The 12,720-nt window shown below is 50.8% G+C and overlaps 1 protein-coding gene across 3 annotated transcripts in view; it reads right to left on the bottom strand.

The window, feature by feature from the left end:
- KANK4 (KN motif and ankyrin repeat domains 4) overlaps positions 1 to 12,720 on the bottom strand; it is a 44,133-nt gene that overhangs the window by 24,177 nt on the left and 7,236 nt on the right. For 2 of the 3 annotated variants that reach the window (XM_037404760.1, XM_037404762.1), the window contains exon 1: positions 7,360 to 7,754. The exons of the other annotated variant lie outside the window; for it this stretch is intronic. The gene's annotated coding sequence lies outside the window, so the exon portion shown is untranslated. Of the gene's footprint in view, positions 1 to 7,359; positions 7,755 to 12,720 lie in introns of those variants that run through there. 3 annotated transcript variants of the gene reach the window in all.

Here is a 12,720-nt window from a genome sequence, read left to right as displayed (position 1 = left end):
CATAGAGCAGGCGTGGTGTGATTTTGGGCAGGGTATTTGTGGCATGCAGCTCAGTGATGGGCAGAGTGCCTATCCCAAGCCCCTGGGCTGGCATTCCACTCAGGCATCCTGGATTGCTGCACCCCCAGGCTGGCAACAGGGAAGAAAAACCCTCAGCCTCTGCACTAAACTTGCAACAACTTCATGCTTGCAGAGGCAGAGGGGTTCAAACACTGCCTGGCTTCCCACAGCTGGGCTGCGAGCCTCTTCCAGGGCTGGGAAAGAAAATTCTGAAAAGCAGAGGCATCCCACTGGGACCTGGGGGCTTTGACCAGGGACTCGCATCACGGAGTGGTGCCAGCACCTTTCCCATCCCTTAACAAGCAATGCAACCAAAATGCTCATCTATCTCAGAATACAAAAACATTTTGTCACTGTCTGTCTGCAGAACAGAGCTACTGGCACTTCTCCAGGCTCACGGCACTGTGAAACTACTAAATGTAACTTTAACAGATTAAGTTTGGAGAAAAGCAGAAAAGTTTTCCCTCTGCAGATGCAAAATAGCATGGACACAAGAGAAACAGCCGCAGTTTGTCCTTGCTAGTGCTCCCCAAGACATGGATGGGTTAACTTCTTAACTGGGGAATGAAAAATAACCCCCTATTTCAGCAGCCAGAGAAATGCAGCCTTTCCCAAATGCCGTCTTTCCCACACGGCTCCAGCATCCCACACCACGCAGGGCCATGACACTGCATTGACAGCTTTCTGCTTTCACAAGCAATTACTGAGCTCAGGGTTCAAAATGCACTTAAGAGCACGCTGGCTTGTTTTCTGTCAAATTTTTCTGGTTTAGTTACACTTGTGCATCTTTTCTGAGCATATTCTGTTGCTTATGTTCTCCAGACAAAGCACCATGATGAAAAAAAAAACCCAACATATTTCTATATGGTGCTGATTTTAAAGTAAGCCTAAAAGAATTGTTTCATTTTCCCACTGGAAAGAGCAAGCAGGAAGCTTTAATTTGGAGCATTTCCTTATTGTAATTACACACATAAGACCTACAGTTTTTCCCAGATTTAATCCCCATGGTCCTGAAGAAGGCCTTCAAGTCTGTGTCCCTTTAAATAAGCTTTTAATGGGGAGCTATGAATGGATAGAGTGAAAACATGAAAATTAATTAACTATGGGTTCGATCTACAACTGGCTTTTGATAGCTTCCCCCAACAGGGCCAGTACAGGGTGGGAAATGGGGAAGGGTTTCACCTGGGCACAGCCAGACATTATCCCACAAGTGTAAGGGCTGAGGTCATGGCCTAAAATTGTTGCTGCTCTACATTACGCACTACAGCTGTCGGGGGGATTTTGCTTTGCAGGCTGCTCCCATGGCTGATAGGAAACAGACTGCCACAAAACAGCTCAAACCCATCCCATCAGTCCCTGCCCATCCCCACTACGGCCACCGCTGCTGCCTTGGATGCTCACAGGGCCAGTGGGCAAGGCGCTTGCCTGCCTTCCTCTCCCCAAGCAGAAGCGCTCTGGGATGACAGGTTCGGGCTTCACCCACGGCCCCACACAGACCCACAGAAGGAGCTTGCCCTCGGTACCCAAAGGGTTACACTCAAACCTGCTCCATCCAGGAGGTCTGCTGGATTGCACAACCAGCCGAGCTATTATTGCAAGTGGACATACCAGGAATAAATATAGCCTCTCGGGGAATATTTGTTGTACATATTTTTCAATTCTGTTTTCACTGCAAAGGAAGAAAAATAACCCATTTCCAGTCTGCTGGGGACATCCACACGGGTGGGATCTCTGTTGCGCGGTGGTGGGCTGTGATCGGCTGCCGGCTGGCACTGGCATGGGAAGGAGTTTCCTTCCAGGAGGAAAAAAGAAGTTTGAAAACTTCTGGGATTAAATAAATAAATAAGTAAATAAAAGCAGTTGAAAGTCCTGGTGTGCATTCCAAGAAGTTGTCATGAGGTTTTCCACGGTGAGAGCAAACGGGGTTTCCCCTGTAAGAGATCTGCATTCTGGGAGCCCACCAGCCGCCCTCCTGCATGCATCTGACATGGTGCAATCGTCACCGCCAGCAGCCCCGTGCCCCATGGCATCCCTTGGAAACAGCAGCTCGGACCACAGTGGGCATGGGCATGCACTGGGCTGGTCCGTGCTGCCCGTTGAGGGGCAGAAGACAGCTAAGCAGACCCACAGTTAAAGTGGGGAGACCAGATGATGCCTGAGCCCCAGGAAGCCTGTTGCTATAAACCCAACAGCATCCAGAAAGGTGAGCTTGCAGGCTGAATTCAGCCCAGCCCAGCATGCACCCTGCAGCCAGGCATGGCTTGGCATGGCTTCCCTCTGCACTGGTGTCACCCAGCTGCATGTGCCCAAGTGGAGCAGAACTAGATCTGAGGATGCAAAACTAGTCGCTGTATGGGAAAAGTGGATGTGGCAGGTAAAAAGGTATGACAAAAAAAGGGACATAAATCTTTAAATCCCCTCTGAAAGCAAAATGCCACACAGTTCAGATGCCTGCTTAAAATTCACCCTTCGTTCCTGGGCCAGCGGATGGCTTCAGCACATGGCTTGTAGCAATGGGTACCCTGCAGTGCCGGCCCCAGCATTTTATCACACCCCAGGCTGAAGCTGCCTCGACTGCTGCTTGCCCAGGAGTTCTCAACAGAAGAGCTGGAAGCAGCTTGTGGGTGCTTGATAGTGACAAGCTTGCTCTGCAGCCCAGCAGCTCATGGTTGCACTGGTGAGAGGTTCAGGCTGGCCTCCCACCCTCTGCCAGCCATCACCCTCTCTGCAAAATTATGTACGTGAAGCAACAGAAGGAGCTGGAGCCAGGGGCTGCTCACATGTAAAACATTCTGGAGGCATGCAGAGCTTCACTGGTGTTTGGAAGAGCATCAGACTCATGAGAAATCCAAATAATTGACCCAGCACCACTTAATAAAGACGACGATCGCTTTCAGCCTATGTGTGCAACCCTCAGCAGCCAGCGGTACTTAAACAGCCATTTCAGGCATCTTTTCAAATGGCAGTAATAAAGTTGTGTGGATACTGATTTTATTAAAGCTGCTTATTGCTGTTTAATAAATGTCATGAGCTTCCTGCCAGCATTTCCATTAGAAACGGGTCAGGACAAGACCTGGAGGTATCAGATATCCAAACTCTCACCCTCCTTTATGGCTCACCAGGAGGGGAAAATGATCACATTCATCCCCTCCTCTGATAACCTCTCTTCCAACTGACCTTCAGCTCATTCCAGCCATGGTCTTATAAAAGCTTTGGTTGATTCTCCTGATTTTATCCCATGCCTTGAAAACTGTAGCATTTTCCCTAAAGTATCCTCTCCCAGAGTCAGGGGATCAGAAAAACCACTTGAAGCCATGAATTGAAAGTGCTCCACAGTCAGAAGGCAGACAAAAATCCAAAGTGCCTCATTTCTAATGTTTATTCTTTTTGCCTCAATCCCACAAGTTTAGCAGGGGGATTAATGAAGCCTTCATTTGGCTTCTGGTCTCTTCCAAGCTGCTGTTTTCCATCTTCTTGACCTTGGGAGACCTTGACCTTTGCTGCCATGATACTGAATAAATTCCATGTGGTCAAAGAAGCTGGTAGGGTAGCACCTTTACGACAACACAGGGCTTGATGCATTCTTGGGGCTCCCGCACTCATCCCACTCAAGAGCCAGAGCTTCAGCTTGAGCTGGCTGGAAACATCTTCCATTTCCTAAGGAAAAACAGGATCTTCTGGGCATCTTTGGAAGCTGGGTGTGGAGGGGAACCATCAAACCAAAATGTTCCTGCTTCTTGGGAAAGGCTCTTCCATTTTACTCTCACTTGGCCGCTTGCCAAGACACGAGATGGACAGGGCAGCGCAGGGCAGGAAGCATGTTGCGCCGTGTCTGATCCCCTTGGTGCTTACTGAGAGATGAAACACTGGCGTTTGAGCAACTGGAAAAAACCACCCTGACACACAAACAGGGCTTCTTAAACCCAGCAGCCTAAGAAATAGTCAAAAAGTGTGTTTGTGGTTGTAAAAGTCAAATGGCAATCTGGCATCCGTCCTGTCTGACCCCAGTGAAGGTCCCACCATCAACACAGATCCTCTTCTGCTGGAAGTGGGACTTTTAGGAAAGCCCTACTCTGCATGCCTATTTTTCTCCTTTTCCCTAGGCCACCACTGCAGTCCCCCATGGAGACACAGGGCCATTTTCTGTCAGTTCCTGGGCTGATCCAATGAGACTGGGATTGATCATGCTCCTCTTCAAACTGCAATATTTATTGATTGGGACTGGGGAAGGGATGGACATGCTGCCTTCCTCCTCTGCTGGCGAATTCCACATGGATGCTGGGAGATGGGAGCCCTGCAGCCGCATTTCCCACCTGCTCACCCAGGTTATGGGGAGGGTTTAGGAAATGGGGGCTTTCCTCCAGTTTTTTGACCAAGCTCAGGCTGCATGTTGCTGGTGTATTTTCAGCTTTCTCACTTGCACCAAGACTCATGTTCAACCCTGATGGACCTAGGAACTGGCTGCAATGATGAATTTAAGTTCATCATGTTTGGAAGACAGGATCCTCTGCGTGCGGGTGGGATTTTCACCACATTTCAGGTTTCTGACTCTGCCAAATTGTCCATTTTGGTAGTTTATTATTGTAATTATGACAATAACTTCTTTTTCATGTGCTGTTTAAACCCTGGGATGGGCAGGACCTGAGGCTTCCTGAGGCACAGCACCGGAAACTTCAATTCCACTGAGGTCTAAAATAAATAGGGCTGAAGAAGGAACTCTGCAGCTGGTTGCTCCCCACTGCTCTCCCCTAGCACCAGCCGTGTGCGAATGTGCACGGTCGGGATTGCTGCCCTAAGCCAAGGGCTCCTTCATGCCCCCGAGCCAGGATCAGGGTTTTATTGACCAAAGTTTGCATCTCAATGTTCTTGAGCAAGGCAGAGTCACATAATCCCTGTCATATGAGGCATAAAACACAAAAACTTCCCATATTTTCTTTTTTCTCTAACAAATGGGGACATGTTCATCCCTGGTGCTGGTCCCAAAGCTTTCTTAAAAAGACCCAAGATTTGATGCGTAACACTGAGTGATAAAAATTCGACTTTCAAAATATCTGGTGGCTGTAAAACTGCAGGGGGAGGGATCCAAATCGGCAGCAAGCTTGTGAATGAGCTTGTATTCATCTAATGCCGGCCAACTCGAGTCTCAAAACTGCTCCTGATGTGAAGGATGTTTTGAGACCAAACCCCTCCCTCCCAAAATGCGCCCACGCTGAGGGACGCGGAGGCTGTTTCACGGGAAGCAACAATAAAGCGGCAAATAGATGGGTGGGTGTGTATTTTGGTTAGTTGAGGATGAAGGGAGACTTTATGACACCAAATTGGATGGCTCCTGGGGGAATGGGACAGCCCCAGCACTGCACGAAAGGGATGATTTCTGCACCTGGGAGGTAAGACTTTCTCCGTAACCAGACTTTCCGGAAAGCAGCCAAACACGGTCCTGGTTCTCCTACTCGCAAGTGGTTTGGAAACTGCACCGGGAGACTGACAGAGCCCAGAGAAGCAACGGGCTCCAGCCATCTATCTTCCAGGTCCAGGATTATTTTAACAAATCCCTCCTCAACCACAGGTTCCCCAGTCAGGTCACCGTCCATCAGACTGGCTGCCATTTGGGCAGATATTTTAAAAATTACAGACAAAGCAACAAATAATCGTTAACCCGAGGTTATGGGTTCCCTCCTCTCATTTACTGTTTCGGAATCATTTAAGAGACCGGCTTTCTCCCTTTAGTCCACCCCAAATCAAACAAAACACCAGAAGACTGCAAAATGGGTATGAAGGTAAATGCCAATATTTTTTACAGTGTTCCCCTTCTCTCTGCCCATCACTGTGGTCACTATCCTTATCCTGCACGAGCAATGTTTTTGGGTGCTCACTGCCTCCATTTGGGCCACACAGCTAAAATACCGAATTTCTGGTTTAGCCCCTGACAAAGCAAACCCTTCCTGGTGGTGTCGCATCCCATAGCTGCAAGGAAAATGAGGTAACTCTACATCACAGTCCCGCTTCCATCTCTGGACAGTGAACACCACACCCAGAGCATCCAGACCATGACTTCCTCCATGCTGAACTTACTTGGACTTGCAGTTGAGATTATCTAACTGGCTTTCTACTGTCACCAATCTCCAGTGATGGTCTACCCCAGTGCAGCGGCTCCCTGTTCACACTCCACTCTGATTTCTCCTGGAGCAGAGTCAGAGCCCAGCATGCCTTTGCCTTAGGCCTGCGAGAACTCCCAAGCCGAACGCCGGGAGCTGACGAAAGTGCTTGCACGGGGCACGCCTGGTCCCGGCAGAGTTGGGCTGCTCAGAAATGCCCTGGCAGCAGCTGCTGCTCTGGAAAGCTGATGCTGCCTGCGAGGGAGAAGCACTGCCCGTCCCCCTACTCGCTGCCAAACGCGCTGCTACAGCGGCCCCTCTCTCGGCCCCCCAAGGATGCAGAAACCCAGAGCTCAGCCTGGCCCTGCTCTGCAGCCAGGCCAGACCTGCGGCTGAGCCCGGAGGGACATGTGGCTCTGGGAAGCAGAGCGCAAACCTCACTAGAGACAGGCATGACTTACGGCCCCAAGAGTTTCTGTGTCTGGATAGCTGGAAAGCCAGCGAGGAAATGGGGAAAGGCTGGAGGCAGGCGCCGGCGACCATGCTGAGCCGCGGAGGCTGGGCTGGGGCTTGTCTGAACCACAGCTTCATGGCTGGGGAAGGCTTTATGGTTGGGCTTGGAGGCTAAATGCAACTCTGGCTGCTCTGGGATCTCCGTGACTTCCACTGCATTGGCTGGGGCCTGGGGGCCCTTTCCAGCCCTCACACAGGGACATCCAAGGGTCCCACAGGGGCTCAGAGCCTTCCTGCCACCTCCCTGCTGCCCAGCCATGCTCAGCACCTCAGTCCTGCACCCAGGGGTGCACTGGAAACACTCCTGTCCCAGGTGACCCAGGGCTGCTGCTGCCCGCAGGCAGCCACCCGAGGGGCCAGGCACCCTAGGCATCCCCTGAGCACCCTTCAAAGCGCTCCCAGGTGTCCCCGGAGCACACTCTAGAGCACGCCTGAACACTTTTAAAGCATTCCCCTGCACATCCTCCAGCACACACCCTGAGCATACTCCAGCGCACCCCCGGAGCACCCCCAAGCCCCGCCGAGCACCCACTGGAACCCCACCCCCCCTCCCCAAGTATCCCCGCAGCATCCCACCAGCACCTCCCGGCGCGCCCCGCCAGAGCAATCCCGGGGGTGCGGCGGCTCCCGGCCGCTGTGCCCCGCTGTGCCCGCGGCGGGCCGGCCCCCTCCCGGCCCCGGTTCCCCCTACCTGGGAGCGGCGAAGCGCGGCGGACGCAACGCGGCGGTACCGGCGACCCCGCTGCCTCCCGCGGGCGGGGCCCGGGGCGGAGCCCGAGGCCGCGGGGATGGGCTGCGGGAGCCAAAGGGAGCGGCTGCCGTGGGAGGCCAGAAATCCACTTTTTTTTTTTCCTTCTTTCTGTTGGTTTTTTTTTTTTCCTTTTCTTATGACTGCGGTATTGTGCTGGCTCCTTCTTTTTAATGCATTATTTATACTGTTCCAGCTCATCCTGTTTGCACAGATGGAGATCAAGAGCGGCGGGAAGGGGAAATCTGCGGGGACCGGCCATGGCTACAGAACTTGTACCTGTACTTGAGACTGCTGTTCTCTGGTTCAGCTGTTCAACGCTGTCCGGTTTACAGCAGCATCCTGTGCCTTAACGTCAAGGTACCCTGCTACCACGGAAAAAGTAAAGAAAACACGATCAGAGTTTCAGGTGTTGAGCTTCGCGGGTGTGCCTTACCCCAGGTGATTTGCATGCTCGTCACACACCCAGCTGCAGCAAGTTACTGCAATGACAGGGTTTCTTAGGCTGTGGAGGACAGGCAGAAACCAGTAGTTTGCTGACCTGCCGTAACACCTTCAGCTTGAGGTGAAGCTTTTGATTTTGCTTGTGTTGAGACACAGAGGCAAACCCCAGCCCTGCTCCCAGCTGTTGCGGATCATGGGAGAGTGGCGGCTCCAGCAACGCTGGGGGCAGCTGCCTGGCCTCCGTCCGGGCTATGAACTCAGCATCCACCAGGGATGAGTGAGGCCTGCTGTGATTCCCCCCTTCCCTCGAGAGAAGCCCAAATACGTTTCAGCTCTGAGTGGGAAATGCTGAATGGGAAATCAGAATCTTCAGTCTCCTGTGGTTCCCATTGACACCACAGTTTGCACCTCTTGGGTTTTCATCTCCAGGCTGAAAAACATGGGGGCCTGTGAGCAGGGCTGCACGGTTGCCAGAGCCCAGCTCGGATGGGTCTGTGGGTGGCCAGAGCAAGGGGGCTCCAACTGTGGGAATGTGTGGGTCTGGAGTGGGTGTCCCAAGGCACAGTTCGGTGCAGGGTCACGCCTGGGCTCAGCCCCTGGGGATCCCACGTCATCAGAAAGTATCTGAGGGTTGGGCTCCTGCTGCTGCCCACCTGCCAGGCGAGCCTGGAGCCCTCCTCATGGTGCCCAGGCTCCTGGTAAAACAGGAGAGAGGAAAATCTCCCATTACCCAGCTCGGGAGTGACTGGGGCTCTGCACAGACAAGGTCGGTGCCCAGCTTGGTCTGCCCTCACCCCCATCTGAGGGGCTGGGGTGCTGAACATGAGGAAGACATTTCCTGATGATTTTCACAACACATCAAAGAATCAAGGCAAAATGTGTCTTAGGGGAGCCTTCAGGCTTCATGCCATGAGGACAAGACCTTCCACTGCTGCTCAGATTATTTTGGCAGGGCCCAAAAGAGAGGGACTGTGATATCAGAAAGATTATTTTTTTTCTGGCATCGTTGGCTGCTGGAGGCGAGAGACAACTTCTACATTATTTTCTTCTCCCTGAGCAGTAAACCTACTTTTATGTGCAGTTGTGCCTTCCAGACACAGCACCTCTCCTGCTGCTCCTGGGATGGTGCAGCTTAACCATAACCCATCCCTTAGGTTCATCCCCAAAGCCAGGACAATCCCTGATCCCCAACAACAACAACAACAACGAGGCTTTTGCAACAGAAACTTCAGGCAGCTACAGGAAGCTCTTGTGGTCACAGACATTCAGCTGAACTTGTGTTTTGTTCTGTTTTCCCTGGTGGTAGATTAAAGCACTAAAAAGTGTGCATGGCGGGGTAAGAAGTAAAGCGGTGGCAGTTCACAGCACACACTTCTGCAAGCGTGCCCCAGAAAAGCAAGCAACAGCTACCAAAACCCCCACTCCTGAGCAAGCAGAATCAAAACCAGTTCCCCTTTTCAGTCACTGAGGTTTTACTTGCTTGATAACCTGAAGACAAAGAATCTCTCTTCGATGAAATGTTAGGCACTCAGAGGTGTAACATGTAGATGCACAAAACTTCTGTGACCCCTCTTTAATCCAAGAAAGTAACAGCACTTTCAAACAAAACAGGATAAATGAGGAGTACTTTGCTGCGTGTGTAAATGAAACATGATAAATTGTTTAAAAGCGGATTAGGTGAATTTGTGGAGGAGAGCTCTGAGGTGGCTGATGCACATGAACGTTGAAGAAGCCTCCTCAATGCGGCTTGCCAGGAGCCGGGAGGGGACAGCAGGAATGCAGCTATGGCGCAGCCACAGCCTCTCCCTCCCCTTCTCCCACCGAGTCCTTCAGCTCCACACTCAGGCGGTGTCAGAGGCCATATTCTCCGCTATGTAATACCGTCTTGCAAAGTTCAGCTATTCTTAGGCGAGGTTGTGAGTCATTAAGCGCTTTCAGAAATGTTGATTTGTCAAGCCACAGGCACTTAAAATTACTTCTGAAGCCAGACAACCCACTCGGAGGATTTCTTCCTGCCGCAGAAATTACTAGGTGAAATTCCACAGCAAGAGGTCAGCCCTGCCTGCTGCCTGAAATGCTGTGAGCCGGATCCCGCCCAAGGGCTGCCACCAGTTCAGGTCTAAAGTGGTCTCATTTTCAAAGGTCAGTTTAGGAGGGGAAAAGAATAAAAACAACAATGTGGTTTCCTACAGTCTTTTACCACCTGATTGAGCTTTTCTTATGCGTGTGTTTTAAGACGTGGACCAGACCTTCCTAGCTGGCAGTAATGCCTCTGACGGTGGATGGCGGTTTGGGTGGAGTATGGACTCCCTAGGGAAGCAGGTTTCCCTCCAGTGACAGGATTAATTCCTCCCAGAGACACTGCTCTTGCCTGCTCTGCAGTGGGGTTTCTCCCTGCAGCTTCTGCGAGCAGACAGACAGGAGTGGGGTGAGGCTCCTTCCCCATGCTGGGAGGCAGGCAAAGTTAATGTAGTGTTTGGAGCATGTAGCAATGGGGCCAGGGGGCTGATGTGATGGAGTTCTTTTGGAAACGCAGTACAAAATCACTATTGTTCTATATGATGTTACGCTTGTGCCAACATCCATTTTTGTAGACTCTGCAAAGTTGCTCCCCCTTTGCTGTGCTCACAGGAGCTGCCTTGTATGGTCTGCGAATGCTAAAATCCTGCCCCATCCACCCGCACGTGGCTGGCATGCCTATGGCCCGCCATGGGCACTTTTTGGTCGGTAGCGTGAATGGGGCAAAATACTTCTGCAAGTATCTGGGAGCTACAAGAATACAAATATCAGCCTAACAAAGTATCTTGATTTGGGAAGATTTTATGAACCATGCCATAATTATCATAACACTGAAAAACACCTGAGGTGTTTCCCTAACTGTGCATCCCCTTTCACATGCCAAACCAAGCATTCATGCTTCCCTACATGCCCAGCCAGCTGGATGCAGGCAAGAAAAGATGTGGAGGGTAGATGTGACTCTGTGTCTGGGACAAGAAGACAGAGGAGCCAACCTCGTGCCTGTTCAAAAGCTGCCAGCCCCACGCTGTCCTGGGCTGTGCGCATCCAGTGATCCCCAAATAGGTACAGAAAATGCTTCATTTCCTTATGACACATAGACAACTCCTCTAATGTTCACATCACACCATGTGAGCTTGTCTGTCAAATCAATTTGCTACAGTTGTGTTGCCTGAAAGAAACTGCTACATCTTTGCAAGCATAAACGAGAAATGCTATTGCTTACAGTGCAGTCAGCACTGGTGCAGCCACAGCTGGAATTCAGACATTTGTCTATAGACCTCAAATCTACTTAAAGAAAAGGAAATTCTCATTTCAGTTAAACGTGTATCTTGTAAAGTACAATTACCATTTTTCTGTAAATCTACTTTCACTGCTGTATTTTCTGTTCCTGTTTTCTATCAGTCAGCCCAGTCTCCACTACCACTTGCACTAAAAAAAAAGGGTAGAAGAAATCAACTATGCAGAACATGGATTTAGCTAGCACAGAGGTTGTGCAGGAACTGTGACATGACAAAGGGAAGCATGGTGAGAGACTGAGTAAACTGGTCGGCACAGAGCTCCATGACCGACAGGTCACCCAAATGGGCAGGTTACTCAGAGAGGACAAGAGCTCTGCTCGGCACTGGTCTGCAACACCCATGGGGCGCATACCCCTACGTGCTGTATGTATTGCCAACTGGCTGCTCTCATGTGTCTCTTATTAAAGAGAGCTGTTTTCCTGCCATACTGACTGAAAGCAACACAAGATCACATCGAAGGCAAGTGCCTTCGTTCAGCACCTCAGCTCTGTGTCGAGCGTGCTGGCTTTTACTGTGTGCCAGGAACACAGAATATTTCTGTTTTAGAGGAAAGCAATAAAGGACTGAAGGGTGACAAGCTGCAGCTCTGATTTCTAGGTGAAGGAGGCAGCGGGCACTCCAGCAGGTTTTGGCACCGCAGCATAGGCCAGACTGCCCTGCCTGCACACCCTCACCCAGCCCAGTGGCAGCATAGGCTGGTGTGCTCGTGTCAGTGATCGCAGCTGAGTGTGACAGCTACACAGGGAGTGGGCATATGTGTGTTCATGACCCTGGGCTTACTGTGATGAAGCTCTCCACAGGAGAGAGAACACATACACACGTAACAGAGATGCTCAGCTGTTCCCTGCCTTAGCTTTGGTTTTCTGGATTTTTAGTCATATGGGATTTGTCACTCTGGTCCAAGCGATGGTCTGACTAATTCACACTGACCACCATGCTAGGAGTTTCTGTGCCTTAACAATGGTTTAGTGGCTGATGGCTTAGGGGACAACTTGTAATACTCTCAATGAGCTGCCCCTAGAGAAGACCATTTCCCCAGACTCCTGTGGTTCTGTCCTCCAGGCTGAGGGGTGAAATGTGACGCCTCAGCTTCGCAGGCCTCCCATGGACAAAGATGTTATTTGTTATGAAATGCCAACCCTCTTTAAAAGCCAGACAAGGACATTTAATGTTGTGTCTTCTTGGAGCTGTGAACTTGGCAGACTGACTGGTAGCCTGCACGAAGAGACATTTGTTTTCTTTGACATCACTCTCCTGTGTGTTTTCTTTGACATTGCACTCCACTAGAAGGTACAGCCCCTTCTAGTACCAAGGGATGGGGCAGAAAGGAGGAACCGATCTCTTCCTACACTCCTTAACACCATAAAAACTTAATAACGTTTCACCTTTACTGGAGTGATTCCTTCACTTTACTCACATTATGATGTCTTTGACAATAACAAAGCACTGTGCTTAATTTTAATATGTATTAAATCTCTGGGACGGGCAAGGAACCTGAGAGGCATCACTGGATCCCATTCTTCAGTTGAGAGTTTCCAGCAGG

The sequence above is a fragment of the Falco rusticolus genome, chromosome 11, assembly GCF_015220075.1.
Source record: "Falco rusticolus isolate bFalRus1 chromosome 11, bFalRus1.pri, whole genome shotgun sequence".
NCBI lineage: Eukaryota > Metazoa > Chordata > Aves > Falconiformes > Falconidae > Falco > Falco rusticolus.
This window is presented reverse-complemented; position numbering and strand designations above follow the sequence as displayed.